The following is a 22805-nucleotide window of genomic DNA, read 5'->3' as shown; positions in this document are numbered from 1 at the left end:
CTCCTAAAATCAGAGCCCTGTGAATGCAAGCAAGTTGCTTACCTTCTGCATGCCTCAATTTCCTCATCTGAAAATGGGAAAAATAATAGAATCTGCCTGAAATCGTGGCTGTGCAGAATAAATGAATTAAGATAACTACCTAGAACAGTGCTCAGAACAGAGTACATGCTGTTTAAGGTTAGATTATTCCTGTTACTATTCACACTCTCTAAACTGCAACAAATAGGATTCTATAATACTCTCTGAATAAATTCCACATTTTTTGGATCTCTGTGATTTTTCTTATGTTTTCCGTATATTTAAATACCCTTTCTAAGCTTATCTTCAGTTTATTAATCTTTATAAATTCTATTAGCCCATCAAAAGCCTCTCTAGGGAGTTTTCCCAGATTTATTTATTTTATCTCTTAGAGAAATTAATTTCTAACATTGATTTTACTGATAATTTTCCACCTTGTATGGCCATCTACTTATTTTCTTCACAGCCCTAATCACAATTTATAAGCAAATGTTTCTTTGTTGGTTAACCTGTTTAGAGCCTATCATTAAAGTTCCAGAGATCCATGTGTGTGTTTTGTTCACCTTGCGCACACAGATTAGAGCATCTGTATATCACTGATGCAAAATTACATGATAGGTAAATGAATGAATGAATGTATACCTACTACTCAAATACAGATTCCTTTTCATCTTATATATACTACAGTCTCTTCCACTGGTGGATTTTCCATAGGATGATCTAAATATCCCTTCTTTTCAATAATGTCCACTGTGTTTATAAAAAATATAAAAAGAATATTATTCTCTTAATATGTCAAAAGATATATGGCATTAATTTGTTAAATTATTATACAAAAAATAGATAAGTAGTGAAATAAGACCAATGCCTATTTGCTTTATTCATTTCATTATGATTGATATAAATACTCGCTTAAAATCACTAAACCTAACTCATATCGATAGCTTATGTTTAAATATCTATATATAACACAGCCAGACATCTTTGAAAAATCTTTAAGAAAATGGATACTGCTGCAGAAATTCAGCTTAAAAATCTGTCTTCTGCTTTGACTATAGCCTATATATGTTTTTTCCATAAAACAAACATGCAAGTATATCAGTGAATACTTTTTCAAGTTTGCAGAGGAAAAACAATGGGTGAGACAGTAAAATGAACAATAACTTGAGTGAAAAGTACTACGTTTAATAAAACTAAGAAAAAAAAATTAAACAATTGTTTAGGAATACATAAATATGCGATGAACCATAAAAATTTATGGGAGGATAAACATAAAATTCAGTAAGTGATTCCCCTTGGGGAGTGGCAGAGTAATAGGAGGGGAGAAGCATATAGGAGATGAAAGTTACTGGTGGTGTTGCAGGACTTAGATTGAGTGGTGGGTTCAGTTCAGGCAGCTCTTTATATTTTCTTCTTTTAATACACATAAATATTATTTACATTTAAATAAATGTTAAATATATTTTAAAAGAAAACTAAAACCATTGTCTAACATTAAAAAAAAAAAGGAAAGAAAAGGAAGAATAGGAAAAAAAGAGAACTGAATGAATTAAAGCCGCATAAAACAAAATAAACAGTGAAAAAGGAATTGTCTAGACTCACTCTGCTTCATAGAGTAAAATTGGCATCTGGATAAGCCAGAGGCCTAACATTACTTACACGTAATGTATGTGTATTGTTACTTTCTAGTTATGGGACGTGATGATGGATTTTCCATTTATGACAATACTATAAAATTTCCTTTTTATATATAATATTTATGTAAAAATGTAAAACCCTGTGTTTTTTCTAAACTACTAGGATTGGGGGCCTAATTGTGCTTTCAGCAAATTACAATAATATGAAAAATATTTTAAGTAAGGAAACATTGTATCAACTGAGATTTTTCAGCAGCCAGACACTTGATAGTAAGATAAAAACCAGGCTGCTTAAAAAGAAGAGGTTAGCAGAATTTTGTGGCAGAAATGGCTATTTTTCTCTCTATACCTGCTTGGGCTTTGATATCTTTTTCTCCTCAATACTTTGATGGACCAGGATGTCCTAGAATAGATGCTACATTTCTCAGCATATCTTGCAGCAATACAAAGTAGCCCTGTGAGTTCTGGTTAATGAAATGTAAACAGAGGCAAATATAAAACTTCTAGAACATGTCCTTTCTACTCACTGGAATGAAGATAAATGTTAGAACTGAAGCATTCATCTCATTCCATGAGGTTATCTTGGGAACTGAGGTCTTTGCAGAGCAAAAAGGGAAGTCATGTGGTTTTCAGACTCTGGAGTGTCACAGCATATTTTAACTGACTACTTCCAGACTCTTAAGAAAGAAAGAAGCTTATTTTTGTAAAAACCATCATTGTGTGGGATTCTCTGTTACCTGTAAAAAACCTAATTCGATTAATACACAATCATAAGGAATCGGATTATTTTATTCATTTTTTCTTTTTTTCTTTCAGAGAGATACAAAGTTCCCTAAGTTCTTACTCATGACTCAGTTATACAGTCTTCAAAAATGTAATATTTTGAGATTTCATTTGTTTAAATTTGGAATATATTATAAACTGTGAGAATAAAATGGGACAATTACTGTATATTTTATGTAGCATACATTAGAGTTATTTTGCCTACTTTAGTTGCATCTAGCAATTTTATTCATAGGAAATGTTGACTCCTAGTGATCTAAGCCGGACCAATCATATTCTTTTCCCCAAGAATTAGAAGGTTGGGGAAAGACACACAGAATTGGAAAGTGAAATAGCTGAGTCATGCCAGGGCACCACTGTAGCAAAGGACCCCAAGTTCCCGCTGCTGCAGACCCCAGCAGGCTCGGGTTCCTGCTGGTGGCAGATATTTGTAGTTACCTTTCTAGCATTCATCTTCCTTTCCTCAGCCCTAACATTACCCTAAGACCCCATTCATGTAGTTTGAATGGTATTATCTGATCCCTAGTTCAGGATCTGTCCTAAATTGCTGAAGCCAACAGCTGAAACCAATAGCATAATCCATCCTCCATGCTACCACTTTTGAATTAGGGGTGTGTAACCTACACCTCAGCCTGGGTGTGCTGGAGCTGCCTCATACCAGCTCCTGAGAACCAGTTGCTAAATTTCTTGAAAATTTTCAAGTCACTTACTAACACTGCCATCATTAAAAATTAAATTATATAAACTCATATTTAAATTACATGAAAAAATACTCAAAATAAATCAATTTCTAATTATTTTGTATGATTTTACTCTACTTTATTAGAATCCATGTTCTTGAAATCATTCGCATTTACTGTGCTGGGTGGAAATTCTATATAATGGTGTGCCACTGCATACCTTTTCCCAACTCTGTAGTCAGTGATATCATACTGATAGCCAAATAATATATATTCTTCCACTATTTGAAAAGTATTGTCCAAATGAGCCAATAATTCACATCATCAATGAATGATCAATAAGGTTTCCCAACAGCTAGAATATTTTCAAATCATGACTGGATTGCAACCATAGGTTGGCTACAGATACAAGAGTCTGGCAACAGTTAACAAAAGTATTATGTGAAAATTAATTGGCCATATATGGAATTTACATTGAAAAGTATTGTATACTTTTATATTTATATTATTAAATTAAATAATATTTATATTATTTATAAATTGTATGCTAAACATCCTTTACACGAGTAAAATTTATAATAATCTTATGTATGTATATACATGCTTACTTTTTTTTTTTTTCAGAGAGCTGATTTTCATCATTCACCAGGAAACCAATGCCTAAGCCAACCAGTTAGTATGTGACTTTCCATGAATGAACAAGGGCTACACTAGTCCAGTCATAGTGAAGCCTGGGACTGTTATTTAGTGACTGAAACAGATATTTCTTTCTTTCTTTCTCTCTCTCTCCATCACACACAAACACACAATCTCTCACTCTCAATTTAAACAAGGAAGAATGTAGCCTTAGGAGCCTGTGGTTGCAGTCCTACGACACAACAAATGGAGTCAACTTTAGAAGGATACAAAAGGCAGGAGGGAGAGAAAGAAAGAGGCTAACTTCTTGGTGAAAATTTCGAGGTGCTGGGTCAAACCAACACTATAGGCAGCCCTATTAGCTAATGATTTTTTCCATTGCTTAAGGCGGTTTGGGTCAGATCTTCTGTCCTTCCTAAGACCTAATCATCCAGCTATTTAGCTTTGAAAACTATACTGCTTTCCTTCTAGGAAACTTTTTTTTTTTTTTTTTCTCATCGTAACCAAAGTTTGTGAATCAATTTTCTAAAAGATTAGGTTGGAGGCTTGGAGAAAGAAAGAATTCTGATATACTTTTTCTTATAAAAGGTACAATTTAAAAAATACAGAAGATACAGTCTCAAGGGAACATGTAGGAGGCACAAAGGAAGAATCTTGGGGGTGAGTTGCTTCATAAGACTCTCCAGGTTGTTATGGACAATATACTTAGGTTGGTGGAGATATTCTCCTTCTCAGACCCTATATCCTAACAGGTCATGAGAAGCCATAAGAAAGCTTACTACAGGCTTACAGACCTCTTATACCATCAACTTCATGGCCCTGAAATTATAAGATAATGATCTTTTATGATTGTGAAATCATTTAGCAAGCCAGGTCACCTCCATCCCAATACCCAAGTTACATGTATAATTTTGTATTATGCCTCCAGTACCATCTCTGCAGATTATAAAGTAATGAAAATGTATATTTTTATGTTAATATTCTATGCAACATTACCATGTAATGATGGCAGGCCTGTTGCCACGTAGCATCAAAAGGCCTAGCCAGGCACTATCACAATTGTGTCTACTGCATGCAACCACAAACACCCCAACAAATACAGAACTGGATACTAGGAGTAGAGTAAGATCCTCAGAGAAATTTTTCTTTTGGCACTTTGTCATCAGGTTGAAGTACAGCAAAAAGCATTGGGACACTTGTCCATTTTCCAGGATAGAAAAGTGCTAGCCCATGGTACAGAGTGGCGAATTAGTCAATCAAGTTAGTAACTCTGGTTACTTGAGAAACAACAAAGGATGAAAAATTCCAGAGCTATGATAGGACTTTTGCTACATCTAAAATGAGAGAACCCTAAAAGCAAATCTCCAAACTCCTACCTCAAGGCTCAGATTGATACTCAGTTCCTATATGTTACCATGCTAAAAAACAAACAAACAAACAAACAAATAAGCTTCAATCTCTTGTAGCCATAGAGCTGAAGCTACTAAAAGTCAAATATAGAAATTGATTCCATGGGATGCTTAACTAAAAATATCAGTTTAATTTACAACATCATTCATTTTTAAATGAAATATATGATATTTATAGGAAATTGGGGAATCTTGGTCATTGAAATAAAGGTATCCAGGAGCATTCATAGGATTTGGAGAACCCCAACCCATCAAACTGCTCTAAAATGTTCCCACTGTGTCGTTCTTGCTGTACAGATCTAATAATTTACCCAATTCCAACATATATAGCCTCTGAACTGCTCCAATCAATGAAATGCAAAATCAGAGTAGAGAATAAAAGAATTATACCCAGAAAAAGTTTCATGGATTTAAAATGTTACATCATAAAATAGGGGAATTTGTAGATAAGTATTTTTAGCGCTCTCAATCATGAAGGGCAGAGTATGATTTTTGATAAAGCTTAAGTCTTTGCTATTGGTGAACACATAGTAATTTGGAATTCAATAGCTTGCAGGTAGCTAACTATGACTCCAGCAATTTGTTAGTTTAGTCAAAGCAAAACTAGATCATAAGGTGACCCATGCTAGTTAATATTAAAAAGCCAGAAAGCCATTAGTTGATGTCAAAGAAAGAATTCAAAGACTACAGGAGAAAGTAAATGCTAGATTGAATCCACCCTGTACATTTCACCCACACATCCCCTCACTGTGTTCATTGCCAGGGTTCAGACAACTGGTCACTCTACTTTTCAATTAAGAACAAAGTAGTGATGAATTCCTAGTTTCTTTGAAAAACACTATACTAGGCTGGTAATTCTAATGAAAAAGGAGGGAATAAAAATGCGATCCATGATCTCACTAGGGACTGAATAAGCCAAGCCCAGCGGGGCTAAGACTGTGTTATTACCCACCAGAAACAAAATGTCACCCTGCCATAGATTCCACAGTTCTTACGACCTCCATCTTCCAGATGACTCAGCTCAAATTCAAATCCAGTGACAGTAAATCTCATCATTCAAATGTGGCTCTGGCATCTGTCCTAGAATTAATCAGCCATGGCCAGAATTTGGCAACAGTCCCTGGGGCATCACCCTGTGCATGAAGCGTCATGACTTTAATTCATTATGTTGTTTTTCAGTTGCTTCTCAACACATACACACACACACACACACACACACACACACACACACACTGCTTCCTTAATCAAAAAATGCCGCCATCTAACAAGATCTAAATTCTCCCATGTACATGTACTTCCCCTTCACCAGCACACACTTTCCAGTTTATATCCTGCAACACAACCAGAATTCTTTCCCCTATAGCCATACCCCAAACTTCCACTTTGCCTTCCTGCCATAATAACTTACGTCAAAAGTTAAAGGGAACGAGCATAGGGATTTGCTATTTGCCACGTGCTGGCAAATTGTTAACAGCAGCATTTGGGCAGGGAGAGGGGAATGTCTTGATTCATAGTGTTTGTTAATTTCCACAAATACTTTCACCATCGCCAACTTCAAGCTACCAATATAAAGTCACTGAACTGCAGAGCTGGAAAGAGATGTATACAATCAGCTCTGTAAGTAAGTACAGGCTGGCTCCAGCACACCTATATAATTATAAAATCAGGAATCGGGGACATTCTAGAGTTTTATGCCTTATTGATTGTCTCCTTAGGCATATTTAGCTCATTTTCATTTATTCCCTTACCCTCACTATCTCGCCTTACTAGTAGAATTCAGTGACGTTCTGTAATATCAGGAATTAGTGTAAATATTAAGCCTGGATACGACAGTCTCCCCCAATTTTTTAAATATCTCTTTTCTGATATATTTACTAAATTAACCCATCCCATTTGAAGAAAGATTGGAACAACTTTCACAATACACACATTTAGTGTTACAATAGCATCATTTTCTTAAGCTTCCTCTTGTTCAAGAAGGGAGATGCTCAGCTCAGAAAGTTAGGTGATAAAATGACTATGTGGTAATGGGTATATGGTTGATTCAGATTGGAATTTTTAAGTTTTTTTGCAAATTAACTAGGGCCTAATTAACTAAATCAAGTAGGAACAGTCAATTTTACTTCCTTAGGACGTATGGTTAATTGGCCACTTGTTGATACGTCTTTTGAGAGACTATGCACCTACTCTGGGGTACTGGACTGATCCTACCCCTGACCCCATTATGTAATCATACACCTATTTTGATTCAACTTATGGTCAATATAAGCTCCATAAAGGCAGAGGAATTGTATGTTTTGTTCCAAGAATAGTTTCTGACATCAAAAAGAAGGAGAGAAGTAAGAAAGGGAGGGAAACAGGGAAGGAGAAATGTTGAAAGATTGATCAAACATGATAAAATCATAGAATCTGGAAGTTTGAAGACACCTGATGTTATACAACTAAGAAGCCTCATCTACAGATTAGGAAATGGAATACTGGAAGAGGTCAAAATACTTGTCCATGAATAGCCCATCTATAAGTGCCAAGTCAGAATACAGGCATAGAACATAGGTATCCTGATTCTATAAAAGGCAGTCTACTGCCTATAAAATTGGATACAGAATGGAAAATTGCCATGGAGGTATATTGAGGTGTACAGAGAAGAGTGGAGTAAAAGGGAATAGATTTTTAATACACCACAACTGTGTATAAAGCATGCCATTCTTTAGAATTAAAGTAGGTAAAACGCACCAAAACTCTTGGATTCTTGCTTTCAACTTTCTGATTTCTGGCCATCCCAGCGACTCCAAAGGTGCTATGCTGACAGTGGAGCTTTTTATTTTTTTTGTCAAAACAGAGATGACTTCCCTTCACTTGGCCTCCAACACATTCTGTTGCAAGGTCACTCCAAACTGTTATTTTGGTATTTCACTGTTTGGAGGGTCACAAACTCATATAAACAGGCAGATTCTCTACATTTGTCTGAAAGGCAAAGTGCTTTGTTATTTTCTCCTTCATTTTTCCTGAATAATCCAAAATTTTATACCCCCAAAATGGAAAGATAAAAGAATAATCTGATTCCATTCAGGAAGGTCATTCTTTGAAATGCTAAAAGTCTACTAAAATTTCACTAAAAATACACTTATAATAATAATAAAACAAGCTGTTTTGTTCCTATATTTTGATCTATGAATCAAAATCTATATCTCAATGTATAAATTAATCTCTGAAAGCATAAATCTTGCCTTATCAAAATGCTAAAATTAAAAACAAAAACAAAAAACGAAGTCACTTTGTGTATCAAAAAACACTCAACTCTCTCATTATCATTGCAGGATCGAACATCCAATTAAGCTTTCTTAGAATTTTAGGAAGCTTCAGTTCTGAGCCACAGTTCTATAATGATACTCAGTTGGATGAAGCTTTCACTTTCCCTAGTTGAAAGCAGCTTTTTTCTTAGAGAAGGAAATTGTGCCAATCAAATTTGAATTTTCTAGAACAAGTAGGTGATTTAGGAAAAGACCAATGCATATCACTTATAGCACTTTTAAAAAATTATGTTATTGCAGTAATCTTTCCAATATAACATTAGCTTCTAAGGTATATAATTGTTCTAAAAAATAAAAACTGAATATAAAGGCCTATGAAAGGATAGGTGAGTTATGGCAAACAAAGGTGACACACTGGAAAGAGATAATTTGGATATTCACTCAGTCTTTCTATGAGCCAGATAATCCAGTGTGTCATTTATGGAATGATGATGAAGAGCAAGAAATAAAAAGATCCCTATCAAATTACCAATGGCATTTTTTACAGAACTAGAACAAAAAAATCCTAAAATGTGTATGGAGACAAAAAAGATGCCAAATAGCCAAAGCAATCTTGAGGGAAAAAATTAGAGCTGGAGGAATCAGACTCCTTGACTTCAGACTATACTACAAAGCTACAGTAATCAAGACAATATGGTACTGACACAAAAACAGAAATATAGATCAATGGAACAGGATAGAAAGCCCAGAGATAAACTATGGTCAACTAATCTATGACAAAGGAGGCAAGGATATACAATGGAGAAAAGGCAACCTCTTCAATAAGTGGTGCTGGGAAAACTGGACAACTACATGAAAAAGAATGAAATTAGAACACTCCCTAACACCATATACAAAAATAAACTCAAAATGGATTAAAGACCTAAATGTAAGGCCAGACACTATAAAACTCTTGGAGGAAAACAAAGGAAGAACACTCTTCGACATAAATCACAGCAAGATCTTTTTTGATCCACCTCCTAGAATAATGGAAATAAAAACAAAAATAAATAAGTGGGACCTAATGAAACTTCAAAGCTTCTGCACAACAAAGGAAACTATAAGCAAGACAAAAAGACAACCCTCAGAATGGGAGAAAACATTTGCAAATGAATCAACAGACAAAGGATTCATCTCCAAAATATATAAACAATTTATGCAGCTCAATATCAAAAAAAAACAAACAACCCAATCAAAAAATGGGCAGAAGACCTAAATAGGCATTTCTCCAAAGAAGATATATGGATGGCCAAGAGGCACATGAAAAGCTGCTCAACATCACTTGTTATTAGAGAAATGCAAATCAAAACGACAATGAGGTATCACCTCACACTGGTTAGAATGGGCATCATCAGAAAAGCTACAAACAGTAAATGCTGAATAGGGTGTGGAGAGAAGGGAACCCTCTTGCACTGTTTGTGGGAATGTAAATTGATACAGCCACTATGGAGAACAGTATGGAGGGTCCTTGCAAAACTAAAAATAGAATTACCATATGACCCAGCAATCCCACTACTGGGCATATACCCAGAGAACACCATAATTCAAAAAGACACATGCACCCCAACATTCATTGCAGCACTATTTACAATAGCCAGGACGTGGAAGCAACCTAAATGTCCATCAACAGATGAATGGATAAAGAAGATGTGGTACATATATACCATGGAATATTACTCAGCTGTAAAAAGGAACAAAAGTGGGACATTTGTAGAGACATGAATGGACCTAGAGACTGTCATACAGAGTGAAGAAAGAGAAAAACAAATATCGTATATTAACACATATATGTGGAATATAGAAAAATGGTACAAATCAATCGGTTTGCAAGGCATAAATAGAAACACAAATGTAGAGAACAAACATAAGGACAGCAAGTGGGGGAAGCGGGGATGGGGGGGTGGGGTGGGGAGGAATAAATTGTGATTGCCATATATACATTGCTAATAAGAAAAAAATATCAAATTGTACACTTTAAATATATGCAGTTTATTGTATGTCAATTGTATCTCAATAAAAGTTCTTGAAGAAAAAAAAGATTCAAAAAAAGAAAAAAGAAATAAAAAGAATTATCAACCAAGCACATACTCTGCAAGGGACTGGGTAAGTTACAAATCTCTCTGACATTAATACACTCTTATTGAGAAGATATGTCAAAAAGATGATGCCTACAAAGAAGAAGCTTTGTTGGATGAGCTGTTTAGACCAACCTTAACAGAAGATGTGAATCCTTAGAAGTTCAGTAGGATATTTAAAACCAATGAAGCAAGAGGAAAGGGTGATAACATTACAGACTGCAGAAAATTCCAAGAGGTAATACATATCACACTTACACGAATTTGGAATCTGATGCAACTAACTTGCTCTAACACTTAGAAGATACAGAAACCTACTTACTTAAATCCCATGCAAAATAGCAACAATATAATAAATTCTAAGTGCTTGTTATCCATCAATGATTACTTTAAATGTTTTAACATAATCTTTACAAAACCTATGAAGTTAATAGTATGATTATTCCCTATTTACAGATGCTGGAATTGAGATATACAGATGTTATGAAATTTGCCCAAGTTCATTCAGCTAATAAGTGGTGCAGAAGGGATTTCAACACAGGTACTCAATAAATGGAAGCTATTTTTTACTTAAAATATTTAAAAATAATGCACTAAAAAGTTCTATAAAATACTGGATAAACAACTTTTCAAACTGAACAAACTTTGCAAACTCATCATATTTTTATTGCAGAGTTTCCCATTTCCTCCACTGAGGTTAGTGTATTATATAGATTTTATATAATGACTATTCAAAAGCAGACTAAGTTACACAGATATGGAAATCAGCCTAAAATATTTGTTAGCCAGGGGTCATTGTTCTACTCAAAATTACTGGATATAGTAAATTAACCTAGAGCAATATTGTACTGCTATATCAAAATGATAAAAAATGTGAGTAATTTCATGAGACATTTATCAAATGCAGCTGAATAAATTACTAAGAGTTCAAACACACACATATTAGGAAAAAATTAACAAGTGCTTCAAAAAGAAAACATTCAACATTATGTACATATATTTATATGGTATGTGTGTGTATGTAAATTCACAGTAATCTGTATGCATATTATGGGTTGTCTGTAAATTTTGATATTTTAAATTCACTATAACATACAGTGTTCTGTGTTTGCTTCTGAAGTGTTGTTTTGTTATTTTCAAACAAATAAACTAGGTAGATCAGTAAAACGCAGCCCAATGACGCAACTTAATCAGATAAAAGTATGTAGAAAATATTTATGAATAGTGTTATCTTAGTCTGAAAAGGGTTCCAAAAGTAGCAGTCTGCTCTTTTACCTTTTAAGTTTTATTCTTAACAAAGCTAAAAACTGTCTCTTCATTTAGGATATTTTTTCATATTTAAGTCAAAACGAGCACTAATTTCCTACATATTAATTGTGTTAGAACAGAATATAGGTTTGTTTTTTTAATTGGTGAGGTCTAAAAAGGACTTCAGTGTCTCCTATAGCTTTAAGACAAAATTTGGAATCTTTATCTAGAACCAATACTCTTCCAGAATCTGGTCTTCTGACTTCATCTCTCAGTTTCAGCTCCTGACACTCTCCCATACTCACTTAGAGCTCCTGTTTTGTGTAATATTTGTAGCTGCAAGTGTTCATGAGCCCTGGCACATGGCATTCTGGAAAAGTGTATCCTTCTCCCTCTTACTGATCTGGTTAAACCATGTGTATCCCCTTACCGGTGTGTCCTTCTTCCAGAAAACTTTTTTAAAATCAATCCAGTAGGATTCTGTCTATGGTTCTAAGGAGATAAAGATAGACAAATGATGATAAATGATTGACAGATAGATGGGTAGATAGATAGACAGATCATAACACTTTGTATGTGTGGCACCATAGTCATTGATTTTTTTTTTTTTTTTTTGGCTCCTTTGTAGAATTAAGCTATTTAAGGACAAACATTTTGTCTTATTTGACTTTGCCATATAGAACATCTGACTGTTACAAAATGACTTATTAACCAATTTCAACAACTCATTGTCTGGTTTAGTTTTCATAGTCCTTCTACAAGGATCGAGTTATGTAAGCATGCTATTTAAATGGAGACTTAGGTGTCCATTTCCTGGGTATGTGCATGGAGAAGGAAAGAGAGAAATATTACCACATCAATTTCTCAGTCCTTGCTTCCTCACCGTAACTCCTTTCCACCTTCTTTCATGTCTGGCCACATTCTAGGAAATGCCAATGCGCCTACACATGCTCTCTGAGGGAACGTCGTAACTTTGAAGTGATGTCAATAGCTCATCCTTGGCACAAAGATTCATTTTTCTAATCCTCAAGCAAGAATCAAGTTCACTCATGAGAAATCACCCATAATGGAATAAACGTAATGCCAAAGACAGCTGACTTTTATCACAACCCCTCAAAACTCTGTATATAAAAGCAAAATTAGCTTCTCAACCAGCCTCTGAATCTAATATTGCTACCTCAGAAGCAGCAGCTGAAGTGCTTATTACTGTTTCATGTATGTCCTTCTAAGACCTATTGGTTCAAAAACCTTTTCGATGACTTCAAGAGACAGATTTAATAAATGAGAACATTCTTTGGCTGGGATCTTTTGAACCAGCATAAAGTTATCTTTAGATCCTGAACATGTTCTGAGTCAAAATATGCTTACTATTTAAATATTAATACTGTCTTTTCTATCTTTTCCAAGGGACAGAAAACTTGAGAAAAAACCTTACACAAACTGATCATTGTGAACTTTTTCTTTCTAACCCTCCAAAGTAAGATAACCAAAAACAGAATATAAAGTAATATTTTCCCAGCACATATTAGACACTGTTACTTTTCTCGATAATTTCTTCAGTTGTGGGACAGAATCATAATTTCTTCTTAAAAAGTAATATCAATTCAGCATCCACTTCGCTCTTGGCTCAGCGCTTAATCCCATGTCACAAGAAAAAAATTCTGAAACAACTAAAAACAAGTCTTACTGCAAAAGTCACCATAGCTCCTTGCCAGTAATGTTGATATGGTTAGTATTAAACAATGCCTCCCCAAATAGAGTAAGTATATTTGCTTAAAAAGTGTGTTATAAAAGATCCACTCAATAACTATTTCTTGAATAAGCCCGCCAGATAGATTATAAAAGAAATGCACTATAATTTCAAATCCAATATTCCTCATTTTATTAGTTTTTAAACTATTTGTGATTAAATTCAACCATGCTTTTTTAGAAAAAAATAAGGTAAGACTTTAAAATGATTTTTAATGAATGCTTTTGTGAAGCAAATAAGTACCCTCTATGTGTTTCCTTTTCATACCTTCTATTCTCTAGTCTTACATTCATGACTACCCAGTCTCTCCGCTCAATACTAGGAGATAAGTAAACCTACAGGCAAAATAATTACTGTTTGTCTTATATAATTAGGTCAAGGATGGAAAGGTCATAAAGTTCTGGAAGATGGTAAAGAAAATTTATATTAATGTGAGCATTGCTCCTCTTTAGTGCTTGAGGACATGGGAAGCGAATTTATTATACTTGGGTTGTGGATCAGGACATCTTCTTTTCTGAATAGGTCAGCATATATTTTTTGAAAGAGTTATAAAATTCTGGGATTTGAATGTCTCCCAAATGTCACAATATTTTCATCTGTTTCAAGCTCTATATATTGTAATACTTTTTCTTTTACTTGATTTATACAAGATAAAATTCTCTTATATTGTTGTCAATCATTTTAAAGTCCAATGAATGGTAATCAGTCTCAGATTCTCACACAAAATTTAGATTAAGGTTAATTCTTGCCTGTCTAAAAATTTGTTATTCAGAAATGCCAAGAGCATACATAAAGCGTTTAAGCAATTTACTTTCAAAATAAAAGAGAAGAAAGCACCTTACTAATTAAAAGCCAACAAATCACATTGCTCAAGTATAAATACTAATAGGGGCCACATGAGAGACATTAAGATATAGATGAATGACTTTTATTTTTACGTACTTTCTGATTTTTCTAATTTTCTTTAATGAAAATGATATAATTCTTATTATTCTTTAATAAAATTATTTCACTTCATTCTTTAATAAAAATTTGAAAATGTGCTTTTTAAACAATGATCTCTTGCATTTAGATAGTGAAAAGCAAATACAGAATCAGTATATAAATTTTATAAGGCATATGAGATATTTGGAGCTTACAATAGGAGTATTGGCACAGGTCTTTAAAATGAATCTACTGATATTATATACACTGAAACACTAGCAACTGTGTGCCAGATACTTAGTACTAAGAACCCACCTAGTGATAGAAAAGCAGCAATAAAAAGAAAGAATATTCAAGTGAGAAGTGAGTGTTCTTTACAAATGCATAAAGTGACAATTTTGTGGCCAAAATGTTAGATCTCAGCAGTTCAGAGATACGTTGGGTTCATTTACTGCCACTCCGCTCATTTTCATTCATATGGAACATAAACAGTTAATGCAGCAATCATGATAACTTTTAAAAAAATCATTCAAATGACCAATTCCTCACTCTCAGGTTTTAGTGTTTTACTGTAAACGTATATAGCTACATATTTAAAGATATTACTAAGAATGAAATGTATTATATTTAAGGAAAGTCCATGGGTCTTGATTTTGAATAGAAAAATAAAAAGCAAACATTGAGTTCTGAAGAAACGGTAAGGAAAAAAGTTAATGAAAAAGATCAACTCTGAGAAGAACAAAAGAAAACATGATGACTATGTTTTCGAAAGAGAAAAGCAGGTTGAAAAAACTGTCCAAAACTTTTTACTTTCTCTTTAGAAAACAGAAAGGATAAGGTACCCCAAAATTGCTTACTCACATAATAATGGAATACGATGATGGAATTAATTGTGCTCAATATTTTAAAATGGAGTGGAAGATCATAGCATTAGCTAGTTGTGCAGTAGTACAGATTTGCAAGGGGACTGATTTGTGGCTCTATTCCACAAAAAGTCTATGTATTAAACTTATGCTGCCAAAGCTGTTCTGTCACCTTTCATTCTTCCAAAAGTAAACTCTTCTGGCACAACTGAACTCAACTGACACACAGAAAATGATTGCACGGCAGGGTCAAGATGGTGGAGTAGGAAGATTCTAAAATCACCTCCTCCCACAGGTGCACCAAAATTACAACTACTTACAGAGCAACTATCTTTGAGAAGGATCTGAAGCCTAGCAGAAAGGATTTGCCACAGCTAAAGACAGTAAGAAGGAGCCACAATAAGATGGGTAGGAGGGGCCAAGATGCCATCTAGTCAGGACCCACACCCCTGGTTTGGTGATCTACAAATAGAGAAGATATCACAACCACCAAGGTCCTCCCTGAGGGGTGAGGGGTCTGAGCCCCACACTGGGTTCCTCAGCTCAGGAATCCTACACAGGGAGTAGGAACACCCACAACCTTTGGCTGTGAGAACCAACAGAGCTTACATTTGGGAGAGCCAGAGGGGGAAAGGAAACAAGAGACTCTGCTCTTAAGGGGCACACACAAAATCTCACACACTACAAATCCCAGCTCAAATGCAGCAGATTAAAAGTCACATGGGTCAGACTCACCTGCTGATCTTGGAGAGCCTCCCAAAGAGGCAGAAGGCAGCTGGGACTCCCACTTGGGGACAGAAAAACTGGTGGCAGCCATTTTCAAGATCTCATTTTACTGCACTGACCGTGGCACCAGCAAGCACCATTTCTGAATCCTCCTTCTAGACAATTTGGGCCCGGGGACTGCCCCATCCACCTGCATTCCACCAGGTCACACAGCCAGCAGCACTGGGAGACTGCCCAGCCCATGATCAAACCTGCAGCAGTCCCCCACTGCCATGCATCACAACCAGCCATGTCAGACAGCCGCCGCTCCTGCAAGCACACCCACAGCAGCCACGAAAGGCAAGGCCTCCCAGCCAGCAGGGCAAGGAGACAGTCATGCCTACCAGCTTGCCAGCAGTAGTCAACCTCACCACAACAGAAGGGCATGTGCAGCCTGCATTGTTGACACACCTGAAGCCTCTAATTCTGGTGGCTTGAGGGGAGCACGCTGCTGGGCCCCATAGGATGTCTTCTACATAAAACTACTTCTCTAAGATTGGGAGATGTAAGCAACCTAATAAATAGAAATAAAGACAGAAATTAGGTAAAATGAGAAGACAAGGCAGAAGACCTGAAAAGACATTTTTCCAAAGAAGACACACAGATGGCCAACAGATATATGAAAAATTACTCAACATTACCAATCATCAGGGACATGCAAGTCAAAACCACAGTGAGATTTAACCTCATATCTGTCAGAATGGCTATCATCAAATAAAGGACAAATAATAAGTGCTGGTGAGGATGTGGAGAAAAGGGAACCCTAGTACACTGTTGGTCAGAATGTAAATTGGTACAGTCACTATGGAAAACAGTATGGAGATTCCCCAAAATGTTAAAAACAAAACTACCATATAATCCAGCAATTCAACTTCTAGATATTTTTCTGAAGAAAACAAAAAAAACTAATTCAAAAAGATATGTGTACCCCTATAGTCATTGCAGCATAATTTATAATAGCCAAGATATGGAAGCAACCTATATCCATTGACAGATGAATGAATACAGAATTGGTGTGTATAGATATAGATATTAGATATAGATACAGGTATACATACAATGGAATATTAATCAGCCAGAAAACATGAAATTTTGTCATTTGTGACAACATTGATGGATTTAGAGGGTATCACGCTAAGTGAAATGTCAGACAAAGACAAATACCCTACAATTTCACTTATATGTGTAATCTAGAAAACATACAGATACAGCAAAGAATTTCCCAGGGGGCTAGGGAATTAGGCAAAGTAGGTAAAGGGGATTAAGAGATATAAACTTCCAGTTATAAAATAAATAAGTCACAAGGATGTAACATACACCGTTAGAAATATGGTCAGGCACCGAGCCGCAGCGGCGCTGGCCCGCCTGCCCGCAGCACACGTCCGGGCTGGCCAGGACCGTAGCCGCCTGTGGCGCCTCCTGTCGGCCCGGGAAGGGAGCGCGGAGAGGCCCCGGTCGCCGCCCATGGTGCCCATGGAGCAGGTGCGGATGATCACCGTGCAGCGCCTACTGGGGGCGGCGGGGTTTTGGGAGCGCCCGGACCGAGGATGTGAACATGGCTACGCCTCAACATTCCCCTCCATGCCCAGCCCCCGGCTGCAGCATTCAAAGCCCCCACGGAGGCTGAGCTGGGCACAGAAACACAGCAGCGGGAGCAGCAGCACCAGAGCAGCCTACAGGTCTACATGCAATGAGCTAGAAAAGAACCGACGCTCTCATCTTCACCTGTGTTCCGCACGCTTAAAAGTTCTGTTCCACTAGGACCAGATTGCACCAGCCACACAACACTTGGTTTGCTCAACAAAGCCAAAGCACACATGAAGAAATTTGAAGAAGCTGAAAGGAAGAGCCAGCATCAGCTAGAGAATTTGGAACGAGAAAAGAGATTTTTAAAGCGGCGACTGCAACAGCTGCAGGGTCCTCAAGAGATGGAACGAATACGAATGGACAGCATTGGATCTACTGTTTCTTCAGATCTTTCTGATTCAGAGCTAGAGGAGATTGAAGTGGATGTTGAAAGCATAGAGTTCTCCCGTGGAGAAGTGGACAATATCAGTACCACCAGCATCAGTGACAATGATGATCACAGCAGCCTGCAGAGTATTGGGAGTGACGAGGGTTACTCCAGTGCCAGTGTCAAACTTTCGTTCACTTCCTAGAACCCAGCATGACATAACAGGGCAGGGCAAAATATTCACTGGGCCAATTCAGTCCAAACAGTCTCTTAAATTGGGTTCATGATTCAGTCTCCTCTTGAAAGCTAAACAAAACTATACTTGAACAAAAGGGTCAAGAGACTCTATTTAAGCAAATACTTAGCAAAAAGTGGGACACAGCCTCCCCAACAGAACAAATATTAGTCATATTCATATTTGAAAGTCACAGTCTCTAATGGCAGCAGAAAATGTGTGTGAAATTTTCTTGATTTGATTTAGTTGATTTGAAAGAGAACATTGGAGATTCCATCCTCTTTTTCTTTTCTAGTGTGCTACATTGATTGAGCAGACACATGTAAGGATGGGGTTATGAACCCTTCCTGAGCTTTTTGGTCCTAAAACAAACAAAAATCAAACCTATACTAATGACAAGACAAGAAAATCAGGCATTAATCTTGGATAGCTAAAGAGCTTTTACAACTCAGCCTGGGACAGCTTATTATGAAGCCTGTGGGTGATCAGTTCTTTAAAAAAGCTCATTTCATGCTCTGCAAAAGGAGAGATTCCCATGAAGCCATCTGAAAAGGATCATCAGGCAGCTCCACTTTCTGCTGGATTCCATGCTAAGCAAGCTAACCTTACCCTGCATTGTTAGCACTAGGGCACCCAACAGCCAGCTCTACAGTCAGCCGCCCTTAGGTCATTGGGCAGCATACAGCGCCTGAGTTCAGATTGAGGGGCCAGAAGGAAAAAGCTCCACATGCCTCTGTGTCTGCATGGGCCAAAAGAGCTGTGCATGCAGTTTAGCAGGCTAATGTCTGAGCCACGGCAGCATTTTTATTTCAAATTTTGATAACTGTTTGTATGTGTTGAAAACCAAAATGACATCTTTTAAAAGGGTGTCCATAAAAAACATAGATGTCTTTCATAGTGCAAAACACATGGGAAAAAATCATCTATTTTGATGCAGCATTTGATAATGATAAAATACCTCACACCTCACTCTTTATAGTGCACAAACTGAATGAGGTCTGGGCTAAGTAGAAAAAAAGGTCAATGCTGTTTTTGTTTTCTTTTAGAATCATTACCTTTTACCATCTTTTAACCAACTGATATCTATAGTAGACACACTATCATAGTTAATGTAGTTAAGTTTGGCACTTGTTTCATTTAAATGTGAAGATTTGCTCCTGTTTTCCTACAGGCAGTCTCTCTCCTTCCTCACAATCCCATCATGCAGGTGCTATTGTTGCTCTTGTCAATATTTTCAGAAATGTTAAGTGAAATTTCTAGCTTGCACTTTGATGTCATGTGTTTCCTTTGTCTTTCAAACTCCCAGGTTCTCCCCTGGCCCTCTCCCTTACCCTGAGAAGCCTTGGAGACTTTACCCTGGCTCTTTGGACTTTGTATACTTTTAATAATTTAACTATCCTTAATTACTTAAAAAAGAAAAAAAGCTTTATGATTTTCATAACTTATTGCTGATTTTAATGGGTTAATTTCAGTCCTGTAGTTCTATTTTGTATAGATAGGGCTGGGCAAGGAAAAAGAGAATAAAGACAGCCATATTTAGCAGTGCAGTTGAGTTGTGTGTGTAATGTTAGACTATGCTTTGTAAGGAGCACTTTTAACAGCTCTCACTGCTTCTATATATGAAGTGAACCATCCTGGTCATACACAAGACCTCATCATATACTTACTTGTTCTTGTGCTCTTCCTATGCCTCCAAAAATATTCTGTCCTTGACTGTGGTACATTTGATTGGAAGAAATTCCTTGAAGTGGATGTGTGAAAAACTGCACGCCTTTAGAAGTCCATTATTAGAACTTGCTACTTCAGGTGTTGGGAACTTAATGAAAAACATGATAAAAGAAATTCATTTCTGTGGCCCAGGTAAATTATTTCTGGCTTCATTTATAATTACTCCTGACCAGCTCAAAATGTTGCTTTATATATTTGCTTACTTTTGACTTTCCCAAGGGAGACAGTTTGAAGACTCTGCTAACTACCATGGAAAGTAAATGGAAGCCAGTGACCAAGCTTCCGTTTTCTTATTCCCATGGCATTCACTTGCATCACTTGCTGAGGGCTGGAGTTTGGGACTTCATTTAGGTGAACTTGAGGTGCTGCCATTTTGTTGTATATGTACAGGATGCTGGGCTGGGAAGCCTCTGTCACGAGTCTATAGCACCTATTTCAATTGCCCCCTAAATTACTCCTTCCCTGAACTGGTTTTCCTTGGGGGAGTGGGATGGATTGTATGATGAATAAGAAGTATTAATTTTTTAAAAAGACAAATTGACTTTGAAGATATAAAAAGTTAACTGCAAGAAATAAAAACTGTGAATAAAAAAAGAAATATGGTCACTAAACTTTGGGGACAGATGGTTACTACACTTATGGCGATCATTTTTTAATATATTTAAATGTTGCATCACTGTTATACACATGAAACTAATATAACATGTACACCAACTATATTCAACAAAAAAGAAAATTATTGATTTTAGTCAGGTGATTTTTTTTTGCATACATAGAGCAATGAAAATAAGGGAGGAAACAACATACAGTGCATTGCCCAATAGCTGGAATAAAGCTAATTATCACCTCCCACTAAAAATAAGTAGCATCTGGAAACTCCATATGATCCCTCATTAAATAATATGTGTGATAACCATAATACAAGATTTTATTTCTTCAGACCCCACTTAGCATTATGTAGGCTTAATTTAACAAAACTCTGTGGGATCTTTGAATGTCTAATTCATGCTGTCAGAAATTTATTAGAAAATAAATGAAGTGTGATAATAGTTTTTAAAGTGAATTTGACAGCTATCAAAGAAAAAAGGTAATATTATTTAATTAATGAAGTAAACATTTACAAATTATGGAATCACTAATTTTAGAGCTTCAGGGGACTTTAGAAAGCATTTGCAGCCAACCTCCATATTTTTCCACTAAGCTAACTAAAGAACAGAGAGGTAAATTTACTTTCACATTAAATGTCACACAGTAACATTTTGCCCTTCCTGTATCCTAGGAGGTTGTGACAATCTGGAAGAAACCAATCATGAGGGAAAAGAGCCCCTTCAGATAGACATATGTTAAGGCTTACTGTATCAAGTACTTTACATGTATTGGCTCATTTAATCTGCAAAGAAGCTCTACAAATTACACATTATTATTTCCATTTAATAGATGAGAAAATTGGTTCAGACTGTAAATAACTTGCTCTGCCATACAGTGAGTGGTGTAGTCAAGATCTGATCCCACATGTCTGACTGCAAATCCCAAACTCTTTCCACTAAGCCATACTGATGGAAGGGATTCCTAGCAGAGTAGCCTCACAAGCAAGCTGGGAACAGTTTCTCAGTGGTTAATAATAAAAATAATAATAATTCCTTATATCTCAATGGAACTCTAAAATTTAAAGTAAACTCCCACATACGCTATTTTATTTGTCAGCACAACCTCTGAACTGTGAAATAAATATAAATGGTAGGACAAGCATACCCACTATCCCCTGCTTACCTAAAACAGCTCATAATATGTATAAGACAATATCAGTCCACATTTTATTGGGCATTAATAACTCATTCATTGCATTTCTAAATCAATATCAATATTAGTATTATTTCCTCTTTTTAAAGTTTAAGTCATGTTTATGAACAACTGCTTGATGGTGGCCACCCATATTACTCAGACAATAGGAAATTCAGTGTCCTAAGAGTAATATTACGAGTAGGTGAAAGACCTTCTAATATGAAAATCATTGTGCTCCAAGAACAAGACACTTCTAAGCTGAAGACACGTGTCCTTCTGCTAACTGCCCCTCCCTTTTATTAAGAAGACTGCAGTTAATTGTGGCAGGAGGTGTTATGCCCTGTTCTAAAATATTAATTTCCAACAACAAATATTTGTGAATGTACAGTAAAAGAGAAGCCTTGACTTGGTCAAAATTGAGATGGCTTCTGTGGGGTCCACAGCCTCTCGGGAATCTAGACACTGATGTTTTGCTTAAGAGGAAGAGGGATTGGTAAACAGGAGATTTCTGTGTGGGTTCTGTGACTAAGGAAAATAAAGGCTTTCCAGGCTTTATCCACAGTTCAGTCCCATGACTGGAGCTGAAGCCTTAGGAGGAAAAGGCATTTCAAAACTGGTTCTGATGTAGTGAGACTGAGGGAAATATAGCACAGTGTTTGCATCTCAAAGGTCTATGGCTCGTGAGTTCCAAGAGACAGTGTCTAGATAGGTGGCGACTGGCCAGCAGAGCAACAGCAAAGCGTTAGTAAATGTGGTGGAGCTCAGTGTCCCTGACAGAGGCTAGGAGAGGAGCTCTGGCCACTGGGAGAACTGAGATTTATTCACAAGCATATGTAAGACACCCCCAGAAACCTTCAGAAATACATGGGTGAACTTTTCAAAAGGCGGAGGTCTGTTGAGGAGAAGTAGAAAAAAGGTGCTCAGTGAAATCTGGGTAGAAATGCTAAACAACCTTATTTGGTGAGGCTGGTGAGAGAGTCAAACCCAAATATGCAATACTATAAAATATCGGTTATTAAAACTGAAAT

General features: G+C 36.4%; 1 pseudogene; it reads left to right on the top strand.

Moving 5' to 3' along the window:
- Window positions 1-17551: 17551 nt before the first annotated feature.
- LOC130852575 (max-interacting protein 1-like) lies at window positions 17552-18237 on the top strand (annotated as a pseudogene).
- Window positions 18238-22805: the final 4568 nt, after the last annotated feature.

Source organism: Hippopotamus amphibius, chromosome 4 (genome assembly GCF_030028045.1).
Source record: "Hippopotamus amphibius kiboko isolate mHipAmp2 chromosome 4, mHipAmp2.hap2, whole genome shotgun sequence".
Classification (NCBI taxonomy): domain Eukaryota; kingdom Metazoa; phylum Chordata; class Mammalia; order Artiodactyla; family Hippopotamidae; genus Hippopotamus; species Hippopotamus amphibius.
Note: the sequence above shows the minus strand (reverse complement) of the source record. Positions and strands in the feature narration are given on the sequence as shown.